The following is a 26,527-nucleotide window of genomic DNA, read 5'->3' as shown; positions in this document are numbered from 1 at the left end:
TACTGGAGAAATAGAATTATTTGAGAGAGAGCAGAATTTCTTCCAACATCACTTACCCTTGATCTTATTGAACATGATGGTCTTTGGATGCTATTTTTTCTACCTTTCTTTCATTATTTACTTTGTAGATTCAATTTCATAGAGAAAATTTAAAAATTACAAGTTTTAATGACCTAAGGATAAAATTAGGTCTATCTTTTGCCCTCATGTGTGTATGACAGGCATAGTTTACTGGCTTCAACTGATAGTAAAGAGCTTAAATTAATAGGAAAAAAAAAGAAAGTCAATATCATTTTCTGATTCAAAGAAAAGTACTCATAGTGACATCACTCTTCCCCTAAAAATGACTCAGGTATTTTATAGCAAAGTAGAGATATTAGGAATTATCAGGCAGCATGTTTGGTTTGAAGTCCATTTTCATTTTAAATGCCTAATATAAAAAGCAAAACAATTTTCTCTGGTGTGTCAATATGAGTCATCAGATACCTTGACTAGCAGTGGGTCCTTCACTTAATAGACTCTCTTATCAAGTTCTTAATGAAGTCTTATTCCCTTCAGTTTTTCAATCAGCTACTTTGGTGCTAAGGGAAGTTATTTCAAAACACTTGATGATGTTCTGTTTTCATATTGAAGCTTGAACTCCATTAAACTCAATGTTTATTTCCCTTAAAACTTTACTCTTCACATTTTTAAACTTGTGCTCATTAAAATGAAAGCATATTAAAAAGCAACATAACCAAATAACAATCTTCACTTAAATATTTGAATTAAAATATAATATAAATGTATATAAAAACATATTTTAGCAACCTTAAAAATACAATAAAATCTTAAAGACATACTAACACATTGATTGTTATAATTTTAGTGCCGCCTTAGTAAGTTCTTCATCTGCTACAGAGGTGTGAAAAGTTGAGGCATTTCAAAGGCAACAATAAGTGCAAACAAAGTAAATCAGTGTAATACTTACAAGTTCACAATAAATACAATCACGTTAGTTCCCAAAGAAGCTGGGGAAAAGTCTAATGTTTACCCTACTCCTTTACAAGATGTTTGCTGAAGAGACTCCTCCAGTAAATCACATACACCTAAATTTCCCTCTCAAATTTTCCTCTCATAGTCAGTTCTAAGGAAACTGGCCTAAGATAAACATGTCTTTATTGAGGATAAAGAATTTAAATACATGTTTTTAAAAAGTGGAGCATCCTGTGCTATGAGATGTATCATAAATGGAGCAGCAATATTGCAGTCTTTCATACTCTTAACATTAAGTCCAGTTAAATGAGCTGAAAGAGGGAGCCCATTTAAATTAAAATCTGTATGGTAGGGAGGCATTTTGTAGCATGTCTCCTTTATAAATTGTTACTTAAGGCCTGTGCTGCAAAACTCTGGAGGTGTTTCCTTCAATGTGTGGGGATGACTAGAGACAAAGATCTCATTTGCAGACTCTAAGTTAAGCAATTCTTTTGCATTTTATCAACTGATGTATCACAAGCACCTAGTATAGTACTTGTACTTGACAAAAGTCAATAAAGTACAATTGAGTGAATTAATAGGACCTAGTCAGCTAGGCCAGGCTGTGCACATGCAGATTTATGACAAAAAGGGGCAGAAGAGGGCTGCTTGAGCAGTCAGTGTGGCTTGATGCAAAACTAGAGTTGGCAAGACTAGAGCAAATTCTGGAGAATGGCCCAATAAGGTATTAGGCAATGAATATCATTAGTGATATCAAAACTGGACTGGAAGATGAATGAGAAGAGAAAATGGGGCTAACCTGATTCAGGAGTAAAAGCCTGAAGAACAAGTTGACCCAGCAGTATCTGATGAACCAGCTGGGAGGACCACAGAGTGAATTAAGCCTATGGTGTCTCTGGTAACCGGAGGCCTTTTCAAGGCGGCACATGTATATAGGACCATACTGTATAAGCTTTTATATGCTAACCATAAAATTGAGATGATGTGAAATCTGTCCATTTTCTAAACAATTTACCTTAAACTCTTTTTTTTTCCTGGAATTTTGGGGCAGTTTCTCAAATCAGGAACTATTCAAAATAAAGTAAAATAATGTGGAAATTTTGCATCATGCGATTTCAAGTCGCACATGTCCCTCTCATACCGTCATTTAAACATATTTCCCCTAGTGCCTGAAATTCTCTCATTAGTGAGTCACATCTTGTTCCCTCCTGGAAGTTCTTTTCTAATATTAAAAAAATATATACTGAGAACATAATAGTTATGATGAATTAGTTTATCATTTGTTCATTTTTGTGACTAACATTGAGATGCTAGACACAGTTGAAATACTAGGGATAAAAGAGAATGGTCCTTGCCTCCACAAGCTCACCCGCTAACTGCACATTAGCATTCAGGCGGCGGGAAGGAAACTGCTCGCCATCTGGTGGGGACAAAGTGGATGGAGGAAACTGACAACAAATCCTGTCCACTTTACAGCTGTGCCTATGACCTGTTCCAAATGCGTCTTCTGGGCAGAGGGGCAAGGTTGGCCATCAAGTATAATAAAATAAAAAGCCTAAATGTATGCTTCCATTCTGTCAGAGTTAAATACTGATAAAGGAACACAAATGAATGCACAAAGGAGGTAAATGCTCTCTCTGCTTTGAGATCTGAAGCACTCCCTGAAGAGTGAAGAGCTGTACATTAGGGACTTACAGCAGGTGTAATAGGGCACACGTGATACAGAATCAATAAGAGGCTTTAAAGTCTCAATCCTTTACCTTCTAGAATCAGTATATTGATAATAATTCACCTTTTTTACTTTAGAATAATAGGTAATAAATTATTGCTTCACTTTTTGTAAGGGAAAGATATGTCTTGCTGTCATTTAATATTGATCTGGTATAATCATCTTTCACCTTGTTGTCCTCAGAAAACTATACACCAGATAAAATCCTTAAAATAAGCAATGCACTGAACTAACAATAGCTGTTCTCTACCCCAAGCAATCTGAAAAAAAGTGATGGATATTTGTAAGAAAGTACATGTTTTATACAATAATTTGTAAAATCCATTAGCACAATTTTCTAGTTAAGGCATAATATGGGAAACAGTTCTTCTCGTCTTTGTTATTCCTAGTTTACGTGGTAGTTTTTATGAAGTTTCCTTAATACAAATAGTTTTAAAAAGAACTCAGTTTTTAAATTAATTTTCTAATATCATTTAAGTATTATTACTTCTATTAAATATATATGAAAATAGAATTTGATATACAGTTTTACCACAAATCCGTGCAAAAGCCAAGAACAGAACTCCACCTAAATTTATTCCTGGTTTAAATTATTTTTTCTTTAAATTCTTCTATTTTGTTAAAAAGTGAAGAGTTATAAAATGAACACTTTATATATATATATATATATATTACCTCTAATGTTGAAACTTGAAAAAGGAAAGTTAGCAACACACTTAAAACTTTACCAGAAAGAAAGGAAGAAAGGAAAGAAGGAAAGAAGGAAGGGAGGGAGGGAGGGACGACAGGAAGGAACAGGGAAAGAGGGCAGGGAAGGGAAGGAGAGGGGAGGGGAAGGGAGGGGAGGGGAGGGGAGGAAGGAACTTAGATCAGATCTGGCCTTTGGGAACTGAACTTTTTAATCCACTCCCTATCAATTTTTTATTATAATAACCATATGCAATTACATCACCACTTTCTCAGATAGTAATCTGGTTTCCCTATAATATCAGCCTCTTCTGTTATTTCTTATGTTAGATAGTTGGGGTGAGGCCTAGAAAATAAGCATTATTGTGCTTAGTTTTCATTGTTTCTCAGTCAAGACTACAGCTTTGCTCTAGCCAACAACAACAAGAACAACAAAATACAGTCCAAAAAAAGGTATCCTGTTGAGAAATCATCTTTGTCTTCTAATAATATTTGAATTTGGCTTCCAAAATGAATAGACTAACATATATTCATAGAGTTACAAGATTGGGAAGTTAAATGGGACCTTAGAAATCACCTGCTATGATACATTTTTTCTCTAACCACTTAATTAAAGCCCAGAAAAAGATTTCAACAAGTGATTCATCCAATGACAAGCATCTAGCTGGTTGAAGAGTTGAGATTAAAATCTTTTTTTCATGACATCTCATGACCAATTCAGATCTCTTTCTAATTCAACATCTACTTCTAAAAAATGCAACTTGAATCCATCAAATGTTTTTTATATTAATAATTATCAATACATTCAACTTAAAAGCATACTAAAGAAAAAAACAATATCCCCAGATTGAGATCTTTATATGTAATAGCTCAAAATGTTTTCTATTAGGCATATTGGTGTGACCCACAAATGCTCTCAATTATCATGTTAATTAATAGGTATGTGCAATAACCTCAAAAAAAACAAAATAAAAACTCTATACTTGAAGGAATTTGGAAGGAAACCATAGGTTTTTCCCCGCATCATTTTGTTGTGGTTTCTGATTCATACTAATTTGTTCTTCATTTTAGTATTAGACCATTAGTGATGATAAAGTAATTACTGAGTAATTTACTTTATAGATTTTGTTTGTACTTATTTTTAATACATATTTTATGAAACAAAGACTTTCTCAATTTTTTCAAAAACACTAATTAAGCAACTAGCAATATGATAATGAAATTCAAGTCAGCACATTTCATCAAGTTGAATGAGTTAGAAAATTCCTATTGTCCAGTTCAGAACTTGACAATAATAAAATGCAAGCAAAATCAGTCTTCAGTTTTCTACTAAGAAGACATATCTAGTAAGCAATTGGATATAGAAGACTGAAGAGCAGGAGAGAGGTCTAGATTGGTGTCAGAGAACTGGAACATGCCAAGACATTGATGGTACGTGGCTTCTATCTCATGGCTCAGTTACCCCCCAAATTTGAAGTTTTCACATGGATTCCTTGAACCCAGATTTAAAAGAGAGAGAGAGAAGCAGAGCTATCATGTCAAACGTATTTCAGGTGCCAGGTCTAGAAGTAGCACACATCACTTCTTTTTCCTTGTCTTTTTTTCCCTCAGTTTTATTTAAAAATAATTGACATATATTACATCACTGTCTAAGCTTAAGGCAATCAGCATGATGGTTTGATTTACATATATTGAGAAATGTTTACCACAGTAGGTTACTATCATCTCATATAGATACAATAACAAAAAAACAAAGAAAAGAAAAAAATTATTCTTGTGATGAGACCTCTTAGGATTTACCACTACTCTCTTAACGGCTTTCCTATCTATCACACAGTAGTGTTAACTATAGTCATTTTGTTGTCTATCACTTTCCCAATACTTATTTATCTTTTTTATTGAGTTTATTGAGGTGACATTGGTTATTAAAACCATACAGTTTTTATTGTACAGCTCTATAACACATCATCTGCCTGTGCATTGTGCACTTACCACCCAAAGTCAAGCCTCTTTCAACCACCATTTATCCCCCCTTTGACTTCTTCCACCTTCCCTCGCCTCTTTTGCCTCTGGCAATCACCAAACTGTTGTCCGTGCCTGTTTTTTCTTAATGCCCTCACCTTTTTCACATACCCCCCCCACCACCCCTCCTGTCTGACAGCTGTCAGTCTGTTGTTCTCAGTATCTATGGGTCTGTTTCTATTTTTTTTTATGAGCTTATTTTATTCTCTAGTCTCCATATATAAGTGAAATCATATGGTACTTGTCTTTCTCTGACTGGCTTATTTTTTTTTTAATGGATGAGTAGTATTCCATTGTGTGAATATACCACAGGTTTTTTTTTTATCCATTCATCTACTGATGGGCACTTGGGCTGCTTCCAAATCTTGGCTAGTGTAAATAATGCTGCAAAGTACATAGGAGTGTATATATTCTTTCAAGTTAGTGTTTCAGGTTTAATCAGATATATTCCCAGATATGGAAATCACTGGGTCATAAGGCAGTTACATTTTTAATTTTTTGAGGAAACGCCATACTATTTTCCACAGTGACTAGACCAATTTGCATTCCCACCAACAGTGCATGAGGGTTCCCTTTTCTCCACATTCTTGCCAACACTACTCATTTGTGGATTTATTGATGATGGCAATTCTGATATGTGTGGGGTGATATCTCATTGTGTTTTAATTTGCATTTCTCTGATGATTAACACCATTAGCCATCTCTATGTGATTTTTGGAGAGGTGCCTATTCAGGTCTTTTACCCATTTATTTATTGGATTGTTAGTGTTTTTGGTATTGAGTTGTATGAGTTCTTTATAAACTTTGGAAATTGGCACCTTATCAGATATATCATTGGTGAGTGTGTTCTCCTATTCAGTTGCCTTTTCAGTTGTCTTTTCAGTTGATGGTTTCCTTTGCTGTGCAAAAACTTTTAAGTTTGATGTAGTTCCAATTGTTTATTTTTTCCTTTGTTTCCTTTGCCCAAGGAAATATATATATACTTATATAATATATATTAATACTCATATATTCATATTCATATATTGTATATATTCATACTCATATATTCATATTCATATATTTTATATATTCATACATATATATAAATTGTTATGAGGAATGTCTGAGATTTCACTGCCTTTATTTTATTTTAGGTTTTTTATGGTTTCCCAGCTTACACTTAAGCCTTTAAATCATTTTGAGTTTATTCTTGTGTATGGATAAGTAGGTAACCCAGTTTCATTTTTTTGCATGTATCGTCCAATTTTGCCAACAGTATTTATTGAATAGACTCTCTTTACCCCATTGTATGTTCTTGTCTCCTTTGTGAAATATTAATTGACAAAAAAAAATGGGTTTATATCTGGGTTCTCTATTTTATTCCATTGAATACACACACACCTATTTTTATGCCAGTGCCATGCTGTTTTGATTACTATGGCCTTGTAGTACAGTTTAACATAGGGTAGCATAATACCTCCAACTTTGTTCTTCTTTCTCAAGATTGCTGAGGCTGTTTGGGGTATTTTGTGGTTCCATGTAAATTTTTAGAATATTTGTTTTACTTCTGTGAGATATACCATTGGCATTTTAATAAGAATTGCATTAACTCTATAGATTGATTTGGGTAGTATGAACATTTTAATAATATTCTTTCTATCCAATGAGCACAGTATATGCTTATTTGTCTTAAAACTGGAAGTTTGTACCTTTTGGCCACCTTCTTCCAATTCCTGTTATCCCCCACCCTCCTCACCTTTGCTAGCTACAAGTCTGATCTCTTTTTCTATTAATTTGATTTTAGATTCCATATATAAATGAGATCACACAGTATTTGTCTTTCTGATTTGTTTCACTTAGCAAAAGGCCTTCAAACTTTATCCATGTTGTCACAAGTCGTAGAATTTCCTCAGTTCCTATGGTTGAATAATATTCCATTGAACAGCTTTTTTATTAATTCATCTATCAGTGGACACTTAAGTTGTTATAATGTCTTGGCTATTGTAAATAATGCAGCCATGAACACGTGGGTGTAGATACGTTTTAAATTTCATTTTTGCTTCCTTTAGACATATTTCCAGAAATGAAATTGCTAGATCATATGGTAGTTTTATTTTAATTTTTGAGGATCCTTCATACTGTTTTCCACAGTGGATGCACTAATTTACAATTCCAACAATTGCGCACAAGGGTTTCTTTTTCTCCACATGCATGCCAGCATTTTTTATCCATTGTCTTTTTTATGATAACCATTTAAATGGGCTTGAGTTGAGGGCACACACCACCTTTGCAAATATTTCATAGGTTAGAAGTCAGTCACAAGACCCCATCTAACTACAAGGGAGTATATTAAGGTGGACCAGGTGAATATGTAAATACAGAAGCAAAACACTGATTACTCAAGAAATTTGGCTATCAAGTAGAAGAGATAGAGGGCATGGAAGTAAAACCAGTACTCACCCTTATATATATATTTATAAGCTTTCTTTTCAATAACTAAAATTTGTCTCAACAGACGAAAAAGATTTTTCTCTAACCACTTAATTAAAAATCATTGTATTGATAGACTTCATTTAAAAATGTCTTTTGTCCAACAGCTTTATAAGTATTTCCAAGAGTTTTAACCTATGGGTATATTTTGTAACCATTTTACCTAAAAGGCTGATTATTAAGATATCGATATAGCTATATGGTAGGTGACTTGTAGCTCAGCTAAGAGTCCAAAATTGAATTAAATATTCCTACCCTCTACTTTTTTCAATCTTTTCCTCCATCATTCTCAAAACTTTCTTTTTTATATGCGGTATCCTGGTTTACAGCCACTACCAAGACACTCAACACAAAATACCTGGGAAGGCTATTTTTACCCAATAACCTTCTTCATTCAGTTGGCCCTTAGGACCTATTGTTTCTCATAAATATGTCTTGAATTTGTCCCCTTTTCTTCTATTTCCACAGCTAGCACCTCAGCTCAAGCCTTCCATATCACCTACTCCAACTATCGCAAAAGCCTTCTGTTTCCTTCGCTTTTCTTCTTATCCCTCTCCAGCCCATACATCCTCCACGCTGTTCTCAGAATAATCTTATGGGACACAGCTTGATCCTGAACTCAGAAAGTAAGGTCTAGTTCCATGGGTAACTCACAGCTGGTTAGCATAATTCCATACTTCCAGTCAACACTTTCCTGCTGCCAGGGTTTAGAATTATTAGATTATGAGATAAAAGTCCATTCTCCCTCAGTATCACTTTGCAGTAGATTTTCATGATCGTAACTCTGCCTAACTCCCGCCCCCATCTTGTTTGGCCTTCTGTATCCAAACAGAGTCTTTTTTTATCCTCAAGTAGTTACCTCAAATTTTCAGAGGTCCATGCCCTGATGACGTTGTACATGGCATTTCCCTCTGATTGAAATGAATTTGTCGCATTGTTTACAGAGAACCTCTTTGAAGATGTCTCTGACCTCCACCCTGTACACACTGCCAATACAGCTTCTTAGCATGTTGCAGACTTTTGTTTACTTCACCATTTCCCTTTTCTCTAAGATACTTTAGGCTTGAGTGATAAAAAATCCTGATTCAACTGGTTGAAATGATATGGAAAATTAACTATCTCCTATTATAAGTTTGTTTTAGTTAAGTGGTTCCAAAGTTTATTATTGGAGCAGTTCACTGACTTTGTCATAAACCCAGTGTCTTTGATCCTTTCTATTCTCTCATCTTCAGTGTGTTGACTTGTCTGTAGTCCAGTTCACATCATAGTTCCAAGAAGACTGCCACAGTTGATATCATATCCACATGACACCATACCACAAAAGAGAGGGGATAATTCTTCCCCAGTAAGAACTTTTCCCTTATTAGCCTCATATCAGAGTTTACTTCATATTTATCATTTGGCAGAATTGAGTCACATGTCATTCTGAACCAATTACCTGTTCCAATGGCAATCAGGTGAATTGAACTACTCAATTGGTTTAGAATATTCAGAATTTATCCTTAAACTATTCATTTCCCTGAATGCTTTGATATTTGAACAAAATCATATTATTTGTTCATGTGTAAAAGGAAGATTTGGTATAGATAAAACTCTTTGTTCCCTTTCTAGACTGTGAAGTCCTATCTTAACCACCCATCCTTAACACAGAACATTGCACATAGTATATATATAATTGACACTCAACAATTACCCATTGAATAAATTTAAAAAAAATAATCACACCAAATATATTTGTACTGCTTATCGGTTAACTGATCTTCATTACTGTTGTTAAAATAGCAGGTAACCAACACTAACCACTAAAATAGCAGAAACCAACAGACAAGAGGGAAGTAGGGTAGGGTGGGCAGGGGAAAAGGAAAGGAAGGGGCAAGTCAAGGAACATACAGCAAGGACTCATGGACAAGGCCAAAGTGGGGAAGGATTGAGGGGGGGGGCAGGGGAAAGTGATGGGGGGAAGATGGAGACAAATGTATTTGGAAAAATAAATAAATTTAAAAAAAAAAAGAAAGAAACTTTGCAGGCTAAAAGGCAATGGCAGAAATATTCAAAGTCATGAAAAGCAGAGATGTATAACCAAGATTGCTCTACCCAGCAAAGCTATCATTTAGAATCAAAGGGCAGATAAAGAGCTTCCCAGACAAGAAAAAACTGAAGGAGTTCATCATCACCAAACCATTATTATATGAAATGTTAAAGGTACTTATTTAAGAAAAAGAAGAAGATTAAAACCATGAACAATAAAAAATCCTGAGAGTTTGAAGCATTTCTTAAAGCATATAACGTAGAGTACAATGGTGAATTGGCCCTGTGCTTTTCTCACTATCCTTTGTGTGAAAGGAATTTTGTACCAAGCTAGTTTAAAAGTTCTGCTGCAATTCTATGACTGACAAGTTTAATGGATATATAGATATACTGTATATATTTTATACATATACACACACACACATACTGTAAAGTAATTAAAGAACCTTCCTTACACGGGAGAAAAATAAGAGTATTTTCATATTTTATCATTTTGTTATAACTAGCACTATCATAAAAAAATATAGCAGGTAATCAGAAAAGTCATATTGTACTAAATATATAGAGTTGTCCATTAATATTCTGAAAATCATTTTTGCTCTTTTTAAAAAATAGACTCCCTAGCTCTCTGGAATTGGGAGGAATTTAGTTAAATGACTTACAGAAAAATACGATGCTCTGGAATAAAAGTTTTTGAGGAAGAATCAGGTGTTAACACTAAGTCCACAGTGAGAGGTGCTTTACACAGACCTATGCTCTTTCTTAAAATCTTGATTGAAAATGAAAGATCGTATCTAGTGATTTTACAAGAAGTGTTTTAGGAGGAGACCTTGCCAAGCAGCCACTTACTAGCTCATAAAATATAATTTTCTGTATTGAGACTCTATGTTCCTAGGAGAATTACTGAACAGTTTCTGCTTTTTGCTCTTCCTGTGTTCTTTGGTGGCTTTTCCCCCCTAGACTGTGAGGATTATAGCTCTTTTTGCTTTGTATCAGTTAGTGAGTAAGTCCTTTATTTTCAGGCCCTATTTTTCTCTATCTTTGCCCATCAAAATATCATTCTTTGAAAAGGTTGAATGGAAACTTTTGTTACTCTCCTTATAACTCAGTTTTCTATTTCATTTGTGTACAATTACTATAGTTACAAGGGAAAGCCTATTATAACACAGAACTTCATCTGTGTTGCTTTTATTGCAGCAAAACCCAGACTTGAATAGTTCAATCAAATACTTGCCATGTTTAATAACTTAGAATTTTATATGTTTTTTGGCCTGTATGATTCATTTTCAATGAATGATGAGTGATCAGCTTATATAAATAGGATGAAGATGAGCATATTATATTATACTTTGTGGTTTGTGCATATAAAATTACTAAATAAATGTAAATATAAGATTAATGTCAGCAGAAAAATGGTCAGATGTTTTTGTTTGACTCTGCAAAGTTATATATTACATCTCTTTCTGAATTTATTTGTATTTATGATGGCAAAATGAATATGCATACAGTGTATTCCTGTGTCATCCTTTCAGCATAGAAAAATAATTTAACAATCCTTTTATAATGGCCACCAGGAAATTACACTGTTGATGGTTTTGGCCATCAGGAAATTATACTGTTATATAGACTACCAAAAATATAGCCCATTCTTCATTGCTACCAGTAGTGACCTCAGTCCTGTGCAAAGCCTCTTTCTACTTGTCTAAACCATCCCATTGATTCTGGAAGATGTATGCATGTTCATACTATGCCAAAAACTACCCTGGGCTTTATGTTGCAATTTTCCAGCAAGTACACATATATTCCCAAACTCTCCTTCTTTGTAATATAATCATGTGTGTTAATGCTAAATCTTTTTATTATCTATAAAATAAAAATCAAGTGCACTGATTCCTTTAAATAAAAAGACACATTTTATTCTACACTCTCTTTTAATTAGAATGAATCTAGCGATACTCATGGTAGTGTTAGCTGCTAATTCTTGAACTTACTGTATCAAATCAACAGGAGCAATGATAAAGTATATTCTGTACATGTAGCTAGAGGTGTGTTAATCATTTTATAGTAAGTAAAACCTAATCAGAAGCTTAGCACTATCTACCTAGAATCTAAATATGTATATGGATTTTTATGGTGGGAGGGTCAAGATTAAAAAATAAATCTATACCATTCACTTACTTACAATCTTCTTTCCTTTTCAATGTTGACAATTCATTTTAAAAGATGAGATTGAAACATCTTAAATTTAATGGGCTAGTCCCTCCTTTCATCACTTCTTTTGTCTTATCTATTATAAACTAGATTAGTTTTACAGAAAGATAAGAATGAGGAAATTTTAAGAATAAGCTAGCTATATTTTCCAATTGCTTTTAATTTCCAAGGTCAGATTGAACATTTTAATATGACTTGTTTTAAGGAATGAAAGAAAAGTTGACATGAATCAAGAGCTCTCTGGGCATATTGTGTTAATTAGAACAAGAGATATTTCCATACTCCACTACAACAAAATCCTCAAGGAAATCTTGGGAAAAGATGAAAAATTTGTTTCTAACAGTTATTGAATGTGTAGACAGATTTACTCTATTATTATTATTTAGTTACATTCAAATCTCACTACTTGGATTCTATACTGGGAATGAGTTAGTTATATTCAGATTTCTATCTAGTCTGTTCAGTGCTTAACCTGTGCCTGAGTAGAACTCTTTAATGAAGTGTATTCAATGTAACCAAGTGTATGGTGTATAGAAAATCACTGTTTTTATGCTCCATCAAATAGTATTTTCAAGCTCTCTGAACCTAAGACCAGAAAATGAGGGTTTCTTTTATTTTAATAGTTTTTTCTACATTGTTATATGTATTCAAGCAGTATTACATTGCTGTTAAGAACAGTGACTCTGGTCAGATAAATGTGAATTTGAATCTTACACTGAGTAGTTGTATAATTATGAAAATGTTTCTGAACCTCTGAGACTCAGTTACTTAATATGCAAAATGAGATGGATAAAAATATTACCTCTTAAGAGGTTAATTAGGATTAATTGAGATCATGCATATAAAGCAAAATACCTGAAACAAGTAAATATATAATACATAACTCAATATATCTTAATCTTAGCTATTATTTTTGTTGCTGTTATATCAAAATTAGAATATATAGGCCAGCAAAAAAATGTTTTTTTAATGTTACTAATCTCATCATTCAAGGCTCACCACTTCTGGGAGAGGCAGTAACTGCCCACTGTTTAGGCACGTAGGTGCTGCACATGGATTACCAGGATAGAATCCCAGGTCTCCCACTTGCTATTTACATCACTTTCAATAAACTAAGATTTCTGAGACTTGATTCTCTCAGCTATAAAATAGAAATTATTAATAGGTCCTACTCTATGGATTTGGTATAAGGATCAAATGAGTTAATATATGTAGAACGCTTAGAATAGATCCTGCAATTCAGATGTGATGTGTGTCAGCCATTAGTATACCTTGCCAGTGAACAGTCTTCTAAAATGTGTATTTATGTGTATATCTAAGTATAATCTGTGTACATGTATGTGTGTGTATGTAGATGCATATATAATGCAAAATAGAATAGATATTGTGTTGTACATAGCTTTACTTAAAAAATGCAACTTATCTTTATCATCTTTACAAAAAGTAAGTAGACTTTCATAATGTCATTTTTACAACTGACCAATATTCTACTGCTAATTTTATTAAGTTAGCAAAATATTGTAATTTATTATGACACAAGTAGCTAACCACCTATTATTGGACATTCAGACAGTTTTCAATATTTTCCTATTATATTGAGATGAACTTCTTTGTGGTTAAATACTTGCATATGTCCTTAGTTACTTTGTTGGCCTATTTCTAAGACTGGAATTGCTGGAATAGAGAATGTAAATGTTTATACTTCTTTTGATCTACAGTGCACATTGCCCTTTATTGTGGTTGTAGGGATTTATACTCTCACTCTTAGTGCATAAGAGTGGCTGTTTCTGCTACCTTCATCCACTTTTGCAATCTAATTGAGTTTGATAATAACGTCTAACTGTTGGTTTAATGGAATTACAAATGAGGTTTGATGTGGTTTGGGTTAATTTTTCTGTAGTGCTTTTTAATTCTTGAATTAATTATTCTTTATTTTAAGAGGGCCTTTGTACAACTAATGTTACAAAGAATTCCAAATCTCAAGAAGGTCCACCAATGAGTGTTATTAGTTTTCTATTGCTCCTATAACAGATTACCACCAACTTAGTTCTGGATATCAAAAGTCAGAAAATGGATCCTACGGGGCTAAAATCAAGAGATTAGTAGTGCTGCATTCCCTCTGGAGTCTCTAAGAGAGAATGTACTTAAATACTTCAGCTTCTACAGGCTGCTTGCTTTCCTTGGCTCATGGCCCTCTTCCAGCAAAGGCACCACTCTGACCCCTGGTCAGAGTTTCCATCATTGTATCGCCTTCTCTTCCCTCTGACCCTCCAACCTCCTTCTTATAAGGATCTTGTGGTTACTTGGGGCCCACCCAGGTAATTCAAGATGATCTCTCCATCTCAAAAGCCTTAGTAACATCTGCAAGTCCCTTTCACCGCATAAGACAACATATTCACAGGTTCTGAGAATTAGAACGCAGACATAATGAGGGGTATAGGGTACATTATTTGGCTTGCCATAGTAGGTTACATTCATTTCTTCCCTGTGAAGTCTTTAGTTGAATCCACAGTATATTAGCTAATCCTTAGAAAAGGCTAAATAGATTTAATACTAATATTAATTTTTATAAATGGTCTATAGAATACTGACAACACAGACATTCTGTTACCAAAGGTCCTTCTGCAGTGTCATGAGATAAGAATTTCAGGGACATCCATATAGGAGGATTTTAAACAATAGTGACAAGATTTATTAGAGTGAAAAGATATTGTATGCCTCAAAGAGGGAGAGAGAGGGCAGGTTGTAGTAGCAGCTTCATGGACAGAAGTAAAAGGAGAGTCTACTTCCCTGCTCCCTTGGTTGCAAGTTTTATAGGGATCCTTAGAGTTTAGGAGGAAAGAAAACAGAAAGCACGTACCCAAGAGAAGGGCATGCAGGGCACATACTCACCAAGGCACTTTGCCAGCATTCACCTGGTAAGATTGGTTCACTGCCCCCGGCAACACCATGCCTGATGCCTCATCCATAGGCAGGCAGGCCAGCTCCAGCTCACTGCAGAAGTCCAGCTGCCTGGGCAACACGCCAGCACTTGTGCCCACCAAGCCAGGAAGGGTCAGGGCCCAGAGTTGCAGTGCATCACCCCCAGCACCCAAAGGTTCAGTGGTCCAGCTCAGTCTCTGCTCCCAAGTGGCATTACAGAGCTTGGCTGTGTGACCTTGGGTAAGTTATGTAACTTCTCTGTGCCTCATTTCCCCATCTGTGCGTCCGTCGTCAAGGCTGGATGACACCGAGGCCACAATTGGCACTGTAATCCAGCACCACATGGCCGCCACCGAGATAGGACTTTCTTCAACTTCTATTTATTTCTTTGGATTTGGGGAAGAAAGCAGGCTGTCTTCAAAACAATCCAATCTTTTTCCTGTCTTTTTCCTGGCTTGTGTTGGTGCCCTCCCTCTTTCCAGTCTCTTTTCCTAAGATTTTCCTGGAGCTTGTGCCCTTGTCCAATCCATCCTTGGCGCAGACTTTCCCAGTTATTCCTCTGTCTCTATGGCCACACCTTGGCTTCTATTGTGCATACACTCAGTGAAAGGAATTTCCCTTACTGTTTGCTCCATGAAGTGACCAAAAAGGCATCTTTCCTGCCTACTTGGATGCCCCAAGTGACTCTGAAACTGTTTTTTCCTAGTTAATCTGGTTTAATCAGATGTCTGGCTCCCTTCTCTTTTGTTAATATCTAACTGCCTACTGTAACAGTACTATTCAAATTAAAACTTCTTTTCTTTTTAAAAGATAATACACTTTGAAACACCACAAGGCAAAAATGTGGTTTTCCCTTGATGATATTACATGGGTATTAGAGCTGATACTAGGATAAACTAGAGCGAAATCAAATAAGCAGTCATTTTCTCTATCATTCCCTTCTGTTTGTATTATCTTGACTATCTTCGTCCAGGCCTATTTTTGTAGAGCACAACAAAGCATAAGCCAGAAGGCATTGATGATTCTGAAATCTGGACCAATGCCCATGGGAAGGCTGAATGAGATAACTGCATTTTTTTTAACCTGTGAGAAAATCTAAAAAACTTAAGACCAAGTTTGTGAAAGAAGTTTTAAATGTGGACCCTCCAATTTTATTCCAAATAATGTCAGTTTTTATGCAAGTTGAATTTCTGGCTCAGCAATTTCTCATCACTGATTAGATTGCTCTTATTTCAACACATAATACTGCCTGCTTTCTAAAGACCAATTTGATTATTAACAATATAATCTATTGTCCTTATTATTAATATAACTAAAGTACCCAGCATTCTTTATTTTTAGTGGTTTAGAAACAGGTTTTTTTTTTTTTCAAATAAATGCTATAATTTATTTAAATGGAGTGCTTTTTGCATGGTATTATTGCTTGTGCAAGGACACCACTGCCTTTATCACTGAGTTTAAAAATATAGCTTTTCTATAAAGCATAAGAAAATTTCAGTAATTGATAAAGATACATTTGATTTTGACTCAATTTGCTTATTGTTCTTAGTCACCATCAGCAGCATTGATTGCTGTGATCTGATTTCCATTATTCTTTGAGTCATAAGATTTGCTTTTTTTATTCATTGTTATGGTATACCTCACATACCAAAATGTTATAACATACAGAATAGTTTCTTTCACCATGTAATTTTCAAGCATACTGATAATAGAGCATATCAATTTTAATAATGTATCTAAGGGAAATTAAATATAAGGTAGCAAGAAACCAAAGCATATCTCCCTTTTACAATAATAGCTCTACAGTTGAATAAAATATGCAAAATGAAATTGTTAGCCACTCCTCTCCCATAAAGAAATCTTTCCTCTTTAATGCTTCAATCCCGGTTTTTCCCCTCACAGATAAACTTGGCATAGGCACCACGGAGGATTCCTGTTCAGTGTTTACACGTGGGAAAGAATGTTCCCTAATTAATCACCAGTGGACTGCTCTGGTGATTATGTGTTGGTTATGTTTCTGATGCAGATGTTCATAATTTGAATAGAATTTAATGAGCATAGGTAGTTGAACAGTTTTTATTCTCTGGTGCAAACCAAGGCAATTAAGATAGCTTTTATGTTTGTGGAATCACAGAAACTCAGAATGTGAGAAATGGAAGAGACCTTATATGTCTTCATGACCTAATGTCTCATTGTACAAATGAGGAAACTGAAACCCAAAGAGACTTAATGTTTTTCTGTTTCATAACCCCTTGTGTTAGGCCTAAATGATTTTATTAATGACCTCAGGGCCAGCAATAGCAAATCTGCAAAGATCATAAAGGCTCTTTGCTTTTCCAGACTCTTGACTCTGTTCTTTACTTTGTCAGACTTCCCTCTTCCCATTTTACCAGATATTCAGTGCTTTCCTCTCTTCCACCTATTCAAGTCAGTCAAAGTTCTGATCTCAGACCTTTATGCTTGCTGTATACTTACTTCCATTATTAGCTTCCCCAGAATTATTTGCATTAACAATTATAGACTGTGGAATTGTGAAGTGAAGAACTGACATTAGTGAATGAATGAGCTGATGATATTTCAAAATGGCTGCCTCTTAAGAGTAAAGTTGGCCCTTAAGTGAAGTTATTTAAAAAAAACAAAAACTTTGGCCTTAGAAACCTAGAGTCTATCAGTTCTGTTTAGATGTCCTACAAACATTTTTCACAGATATGATATTTAATTGTTTTTATAAACAAGATACAAAGAAATATTATAAAACAGGTCTAAATTATAAACAGTACAACAAACACCCGTTCATCCACCATCAAGTTTGACATATCACAATACCATTTGACACCCCTTTGTTACCTATCCCAATATCATCCATTTAATCTGTTCTATCAGAAGTAGAAATAACTTTTAAGTTAATTACTCAATTCACTTTTCTCTGATAAAAATATTTTCTTTAGTTTTATGTGTTTTAACCCTATGTAAAAGAATCATTGTATATGTCTTCTGCAACTTGCTTTTTCAGTGAAATATTATGATCTTGAAATTCATACAATGTTTGTAAATCTAGTTTATTCAGTTTTAATTGTTTGTAGTTCTCTATTGTATAAATATATCACAATTTATCTACTATACATTGGATGCCATAAATATTTATTATAAATAATAATATATTTGGATTTACTTCTATCATCTTATTTTGTGTTTTCCAAGAACCTTCACCTTCTGTTTATCTTCTTCTTTTTTGCCTTCTTTTGAATGTTTTTTTAATTCTTTTATCCCCTCTTCACTAGTTTGACATTTTAAACTCTAATTTTGTAACAGTAGTGTTAGAAATTATAACATTCATGCCCAGCTGATCAGAATCTAAAAATTACAAACAAGGAACTTCATTTTTCATTCATTTAAAAAATGTATACAAGTCTTGGAATATCTCAGTAAAACAAAGTCCTGTCATATTGGAACTACATTCTGATTCTGTGAAAACTTACATTTTAGTAACTTTAGCATGTTTTGTCTTCAAACAAGTTACCTCCTGATTTATATGTTGTTGCTGTTATGTATTATACTTCTATTTTGTTTTATATTTAACTTTCTAATATATAATATTTGTTTACTCAGTGAATGTGTATATTTTCCACTTGCTTTGTTTATAATTCCTTCTTGCATCTCAGACTTTCACCTGGAGTCACTTTCCTTCAACCTAAAGGCAATTCCCTGTGGAGATGTGTTGCTGCAAAATCTGGCCACATTTATTTTCTAAAAAAAAAAAAGACTTTAGTTAACCTCATTTTTGAAATATATAATTGCTGAATATACAACTCCAGGTTGATAGTTGCTTTCTGTTAACAGTTTGAAAATATTCTACTGTCTTCTGACTTCAACTGTTGCTATTGAAAAATCATATATCATTCTAGTTTTTTTTTTTTGAAGTTTATTTTTTTTTCCTTTCTGGCCATTTTTAAGACCTTCTCTTTGCCTTCAGACTTACTATCATGTGTCTAGATATTGACTTGTTTTTATTTATTTTGCTTGAAATTTGGGTCTTCTGGCTTCAAAGATTTTTTTAATTGGTTCTGACAATTCAACTTTTATTTCTTCATTTTTCTCTTCTTTTCTCCTGAAGTACTATTAGACTGTATACTACATCCTCTCACTTTATTTTATTTGTCTTTTTACTGCTCTTCCACATTTTTCATTGTTTTATCTTTGTTCAAGTATAGTTGTTTCCATTTCCCCCACCACTCTTCCTGTACTTAAATTTTATTTTAATCACATTTTTATTTATGAAAATTATTTTGTACAATATATCCTATTATTATAATTCTCTCCCTTGTGCATTTTTATTTATTTTTCTAGTTTTTTAAAACACATGCAATATAAATATTTTCTATAGTATATTTGATCATTCTAACAGCTAAAGTCTTTATGGATCTGATTCTTCTGTCTTTTATCACTACTTTTTCTGAATCATGGTTCCATGTGTCCTCATATATATTCAGGTACTTGATAAGAGCTCATATTTTGGGAAACTTATTTGTGGGCATTCTTTTCTGTTGGTGTGAGGCCTACTTGGATAGAAGGCAGGCTCCATCAAAGAGGATTTGCATTTGCTTCTGCCAGGTGGCTGACAGGTCTCTCAATCCAAATCATTAACTATGTTAATGACTTTTGTGTTTTCTGACCACTAACATAATATGTATATGGGATAAAAATCCAGATAGGAGCCAGAAGAATTCTCCTCCCAGCACAAAGGTTTCAGGAAGTTAACTTTCTTTGTGCTCTGAAAGATATCTCATTGATTTTAGTTCATTCTTACACCAAGAGCCTCTCTGTGGGCTTCAAGATTTTTCTGTAAATCTCTTACTAAATTCTCTCTCTTACGGTACAATCTTTGTTATCCCATGTGAAAAACAAAACTCCAGGTTGCTTTAATTCAGCAAATACCAGGTAAAATCTACCTTCAGAGTTTTGTTTACCTCTCCACATTTTTGCCTTCTCTTATTTTTTGGCATATGAGAATCTTTTTTTAAAGATTTTATTTATTTATGTTTTGAGAGAGGAGAAGAAAGTGAGAAAGAAAGAGAGAGAAACACTAATATGTGAAATATGAATCAGTTGTCCCTTGCATGCCCTAGAATGGGGGCATGTGCCCTGACCAGGAATTCAACAAGCAACCCTTCAGTTTACAAGAGGATGTACAACCCACTGAGCTAAACTGGTCAGGGCAATCTTTACCTTCCTGTTGGTTTGTCAACACATTTAAAACATTCAAAAAATAAATATTTTAAATTATAATCTAGTATTTTGGGTTTTTAAAGTTAGAAACTTGGTCAAAATATTTAAACTTCTGTACCACTAGAAACAAAAAACAACAATCAATTCTTTTTCAATTTTAAAATGTATTAAATTTTCAAAACTGTTATAAGAAGCAATATGCACATTACGACTCATTACTTATTTGTACAACTCCACTATTTAGATCTTTGTGTAGTATCTTTTAAAAATTATATATGTACACACAAATACACGTGTGCACACACACAAAGAATGTGAGACAGGCATTCCTTTTGGGTATTTACTAGGTGTCAGTCATTCCAGTAAATTTCACATGGGTTATCTCATGTAATTCTTACCACAGCCATATGCCTCCATAAAGAAACTCACATTCTGAGGAATTATTTACTAAAAGGAATAGAGAATTTTGGAGGAAGAATGTTGAGGTTGACTATCTAAACTTTCTATGAACATTGTTTTTAGAGCACTAGCTAAAACAGTAATAATCTTAATAAATATCAGAATAATTTTTAAAAATATTAAATTCTTAATAAATAAAGCAACAATAAAGTAAATACAAATTTGATTTTAACTTAAAAAATAAGATAAAGATACCTTGATGGAAGCAAGTTTAAAGATCCTTTATGAGAAAGCTTGTGGCAACTTTGAGCTGAAAACTTGGATACTACAGGGAAACTACTAGAACACTACTGTTCTTTTCCATGGTTTATTATATACAGCTCTTGCTAAACTTTGCATTCGGCTGCTGCTTCTTAGCTACCCAAAATATTAGCATGGTGGTAAAAAAATGATTATGAACCAATGTGACTTCTGCATATGCTATCATTTCCTCAAATGCTAATCTTATATGAGCTAATTCACATTATAAAACATGTACTGTTTTAGAACAGAGTGTATTAATAGCCTTCTATTCCTGACAAAATGAGACTTAGAGAAGTTGAATAACTTGCTCAAAGTTGTTCAGCTAATAAGTGCTAAATCTGGGATTTGAATAGTGTGATTCCAGATACTCCTAACTACTGTGCATCTCTGGTATAACAGACCCAAAAAAATGAAGATTCACCTGAAAGAGGATAAATTATGATATATACTGTGGCTGCATGGGTCCTGTTATTGACTGTCTTTTAAGAATTATACAATGTTAAATAACATCTTAGAATTAGCTAACAATGATTTTATATGGATCAACTTTCTAAACATTTTATTTCTAATTCCTTTAACTTGGGTTAACATTACAAGAAAATCACCATATTAGAGTTGTGCAGGTATTCCAGAATTGAAAACTATAAAAAAGTACATACTAATTTTATGGCTTACTTTGGCGCTGATCCACATAAGCAGGGTAAGAGAAAAAAATGAGCACATTCATTTAGCTATCTTTTCATTCATCTAATCTTTATTGGGTACTTCCTAGTTGCTGGAATGCATCAGTGAACAAAACAAATTTGTGCTTTTAGTGGTTTACATTTTAGAAGCACAAGAGAAAATACACAGATGAATGTATGATGTTAAGTGGTGACAAGGGGTATCAGGACAAACAGCACAGTGCTCAGGGTCCTGCTGGTGGGCACTAAGACACTCTGCAAATATCTGAATGAAGGGAAAGAAGGATCCACTTCAAAGCCTGGGGAAAGGTCCTGTAGGTTGAGGGCTGGATCTGTACATGTGGTGTACTAGAGAAGACCAGGTACACTGTAGCGAGCCATGGGGCTGGGAGTAAGCCAGGAAGTCAGACCGTGCAGGGCTTAGCTCATCATAGACCATGGTAAGAATTTTGGATGTTATTGTGAATGAGACTGAAATCCATTGATGGGTTTTGAACAGGGAAATATATGAAATAATTCACAATTCAAAAGCCTTGTGATTATGGTATGGTGCAGCAATTTTCAACCTTTTTCATCTCATAACACATACAAACTAATTACTAAAATGCTGTGGCACACCAAAAGATATATATTTTTTTGTTGACCTGACAAAAAGTATAGGTATAATTTTGATTCATTCATGCCAGATGGTTATCATGAGAATGAAATCTTCCACCACACCACAATATATAAAATACATACTGATGTTTTATACATATAAATGTTTTACAGAAATCCAAGCTTGGAACACTTACAATGAAGTTAATCAATTTAATAATAAATTATTTTAAGGAATATTAAAATCAGTGCCTTCATGAAGTTTAAACATTTGTTGGGTAACATGAAAACCAGTTGGATGGAGGAATTTATGTAGAGAAGCTGGAAAGTTTCAAGAACTAGCACAAGGGAAAAAGTCACTAGCAAGCCACGTTAGCATGGAAAGGAGAAAGCTCTGTTAGGATGACTCCAAGGTTGTGTAATCACCATTACCCTTCCTTAACCTCTGTCTGTTGCAAACTTCTAATTCAATCACACATGAATAAAATATTAACATTTGACACAAATAGAATTAATAAGCTTTTTTTCACATGGTATGTTCTTAATTTAATAAAACTAATATGATAATGCAAGAGCACTGTTCTTTAAAAAAATAATCAATAGGATTATTTTTATTATTATTTCTACTGAGCTCACTTGTGAAGTTTACCATGTTTTAGAAGAACACGTACTGAATGACCTTTTGTCATTCATAGTGCATTATTTTTGACATACTAAAAGATAGGAAGTCATATACAAATGATATTGGTGACTGAACTTTTCAGTTATTCATCAATTACAAATGTATCAATTCAGTCAAACAAGTTACAACCATGTCAGTTTTCTCAAAGCTGACAAACAGATTTTAAATTTGTAGACATTGCTTTCAGGGAACTGATTCTACCACTCCTATTTTCAGAATCATTCCTAGTATAGTTGTATTACCTTGGTAGAAAATCCAAAACACAAAATGCTGACTTCAAAAACCAAGAAACAGGGAGCAATATTTCTCAATTCCAAATCCTATCCTTGATTGGCTTCCTTGCTGATTCTTGAGTGCTCTCCCTAGCTAGAACCTTTAAAATATTGTTTGTTTGTTTGTTTTTTAATTTTGTTTACAGACAATTTTTTAGAGACTTGTCAACTGTGACAAGTAAAGTAGACTTGAATCAGGAACCAGTAAGACAATATTTACCTGTCAAGAACCCTAATAAACATTTCACTTTTCATAAATAAGGTCCCTTCCTGGCAATCTGTGGAAATAGACTCCTCAGTCTTCATGATCAAATTTTCAGACTGTCATCCTCTCAAGGATCGCTGCCTCTTTTCTTGTAAATCTTTCTCCAGAGCTCACTCACTGCCTCACAACTGCCATGTAGTTTTCCCTCTTGCTTTCAGAACCATCTCCTCTTTGAATTCCTATCCCTATTCTTTAAATGCTTAAAAGGAAATTATAAGATGCCCTTCTGTTTGATTGTTCAATTGATCTGACTGTTTCCTTCACTGTTTCCTTAAAGTCAGTTTGAGGTCATGACTTGTGAGACTACAGGGAACAAATAGTTATCGTGATATCTTCTCCCTTACTGATAATAAATAAATACATTGTGATTGATTGTTGTACTTCACGATCTTTGAGCAGTAATATTTAGTGATTAAAAACAATTTCCAACCATTCGTGACTCAAAATTGGTTTCTCAAGGATTAAGTTTCATAAAAAATAAGGAATGTAAGTGCTGCCATGGATTACTTTTTAAAAAAAAATTAATCTCACCCTTGTTGCTGTGAGTAAAATAGGCATGTGCTTAATGACCAGAAAATGAGTCAATGAATTGATGTGAAACTGAGCAGCTTAATTTTGTTGGTTAAAGTGAACAATGCACAAAATAAACCAATGACTGAAATGTATCTTAAGGATAAAAAGAAAAGAACATGGTTTTATTTCTCTGAAATGACAATATCATAAACCTTGTATCCATCTTCACTGCAAAATAGTCTCTAGAAACTGCTGAATATGTTCTTTGATCATTCACCCAGATTATTTCAATCAGCTATTTAGATAAAGCCTTTGTGTTGTATTTTCAAGCTTTTTTTCCCCATTCAGAGTTAAATGTGCTTTGTATGGAAATGTGATTGGCAGCTCCTAGGTTCCCCTTAGTCCCTAAACTATTGCTCCTAATTTGGAGCTAAGAAGCCCTTTTTTAAAAAAAAAAAAAAAAAAGAAAGAAAGAAAGAAAAGAAAAGAAAAAAGAGGCTCTTACTTGCAAAGTAGTTTATGGCTTTCCTGATGTCAGTGCAATTAAGCTTTTGACTCTGTGTAAATGGAAAGGGGAATGTTTTCTTAGACTTACTTTAATAAACTTAGTAATTAATGGCAATAAATTGCTTATTTTAACTTTGACCTTTTCAAAGACATGTTGACTATGCTAAAATTACACTGCATTTTTAATTACATTTCAGACTGTAGTTGAAGTTTCTTTAAACTAGCTATTAAATATATTACTCTGGCTTTTATCATATAGAAGCACATCTCTTTTTTAACATCTTAGCCCCTTTAAATATTTTTCTAATGACCAGTCTTCCCCAAATTTTCTCTACTTTCTAAATTATTCTCATTCTCTCTCTCCCCCACAGTTCCCTCTTTCCCTCCCTCCCCTCCGCATTTGGTTTCTATTCTTTTCTTCTGATATTTTACTTTATTTTTCTCTTTAAAAGATATATGTATGCTTAATTCACCTATGAGTTTTCTTTTTTAAAAAATTTATTAGACAAACTGGTTATTGTAGTATTACATATCAGCACATCCTACCTCCTAGCTATCTTCATTATGTAATTAAAATTTTTTAAGAGAGGAAAAGCAAAGAGTGGCTACCGCCTCCTCTTTTCCCCACCGTTTAGACTTTATGAGACCTAACACTACTAGCTTTGTTAGAAGATTTGGAGCCACATAAAGTTGACCAGAGAGCTGTTGCTCAACATGCTTTCTTCATCACTTTCTGCTGTTATCTCATCTTTTGCTGCACTCATCTTTCTGTTTCTGACCATAACAGGAATTGAGCTTCTAGGATAGGGCATAATAGGGTATAAAGCAACTTGGGAGATTATTATGAATAATAATATAAATTATTATTTATAAAATTATAAATTAGGTGATGATTATTTATAAAATACAAGGTCTGTCCAGAAGGTATCCAGCAATGTACCATGAAACACAGAGACCTTTGTCAAAGAAGATACAAGATACAAGAAACATTGTACATAGGACAATGACACCTCAGTCTCTGTCAAACTACGCACCCTGAGACCTCACACAGTTCTCCCAGTTGCCATTAGCTGTACCATAATATTTTCCTAAATCTCACCAATGGTCTGAAATTTCTTCCCTTTCAGACATGATTTTAATTTTGGGAAAAGCCGGAAGTCACAGAGCACCATATCTGGTCTGTAGCAGGGCTGAGTCACCTGGGTGATTTGATGTTTTGCAAAAAAAAAAAAAAAAAAACTGCATTAGACATGATGTGTGAGCAGGCACAGTGTCATGATGAAGCTGCCATTCGCCAGTTGCCCATAGCTGTGTGGCCTTCTGAATCATCCAAATAGTTTCTGTGGAGGAATGTTCAAGCTTAACACAAAATTTGATGTGGATTTGTTGCTCTACTCTTTCAGTCATTTTGAATGCCAAAGCCGCACAGTACACATGCTCACTCAACAGCACCTACCACCCCAGCTGGGTAGTACAGCGAACACATGCACATTCCAATCCACTCTCCTTGGCTGCCAGGTTATATCGATATCATGCAAACCACCCTCATCATTAACAATCGCTGGAGTTTTTCCTGACAAACATGAATAAAAGTAAGTGACTGATATAGGGGCATTTAAGATCATAATGGCTGTAGACCCAGACCAGCATTTGGGTTGGGAATTACTTAAGGCCAGCATATTTGTCAAAGGTGCTGGTTGGTAGAAGTGTTAAAATCAAGACACAAGGTCAAAGCAGAAAGACATAGACAGAGTCCAGGGTCTCTGTCATTTGGTCAGAGAGCCTTCAGGTAGAGACTTTTTGATAATTTAAAGGTGTATATTCTAAGATTGTCTACCAAGGATCCACAGTTCCATCAGTTAGGGCTAGGTGGTCAAATAAATTCGCAAAAGGCCAAGTGGTCTGTTTCAACAATGGAGAGTCATGGTGCACTTCAAGATATTAAGGGTTCTGAAAAATACTGTCCTTTAGAACAATTTTGTTTATGTATCTTTTCCTACTTGACCTATTGTCATTCCTTGATTGAATACTCTT

General features: G+C 34.1%; 1 protein-coding gene across 1 annotated transcript in view; it reads left to right on the top strand.

Annotated features, from left to right (window-relative positions):
* PIK3C2G (phosphatidylinositol-4-phosphate 3-kinase catalytic subunit type 2 gamma) overlaps nucleotides 1-26,527 on the top strand; it is a 272,580-nt gene that overhangs the window by 124,460 nt on the left and 121,593 nt on the right. The gene's annotated exons all lie outside the window — the stretch shown is intronic.

This window comes from Pteronotus mesoamericanus, unplaced genomic scaffold, assembly GCF_021234165.1.
Source record: "Pteronotus mesoamericanus isolate MK-2021 breed Mesoamerican mustached bat unplaced genomic scaffold, CSHL_Meso_final scaffold_21, whole genome shotgun sequence".
Taxonomy (NCBI): Eukaryota; Metazoa; Chordata; class Mammalia; order Chiroptera; family Mormoopidae; genus Pteronotus; species Pteronotus mesoamericanus.
This window is presented reverse-complemented; position numbering and strand designations above follow the sequence as displayed.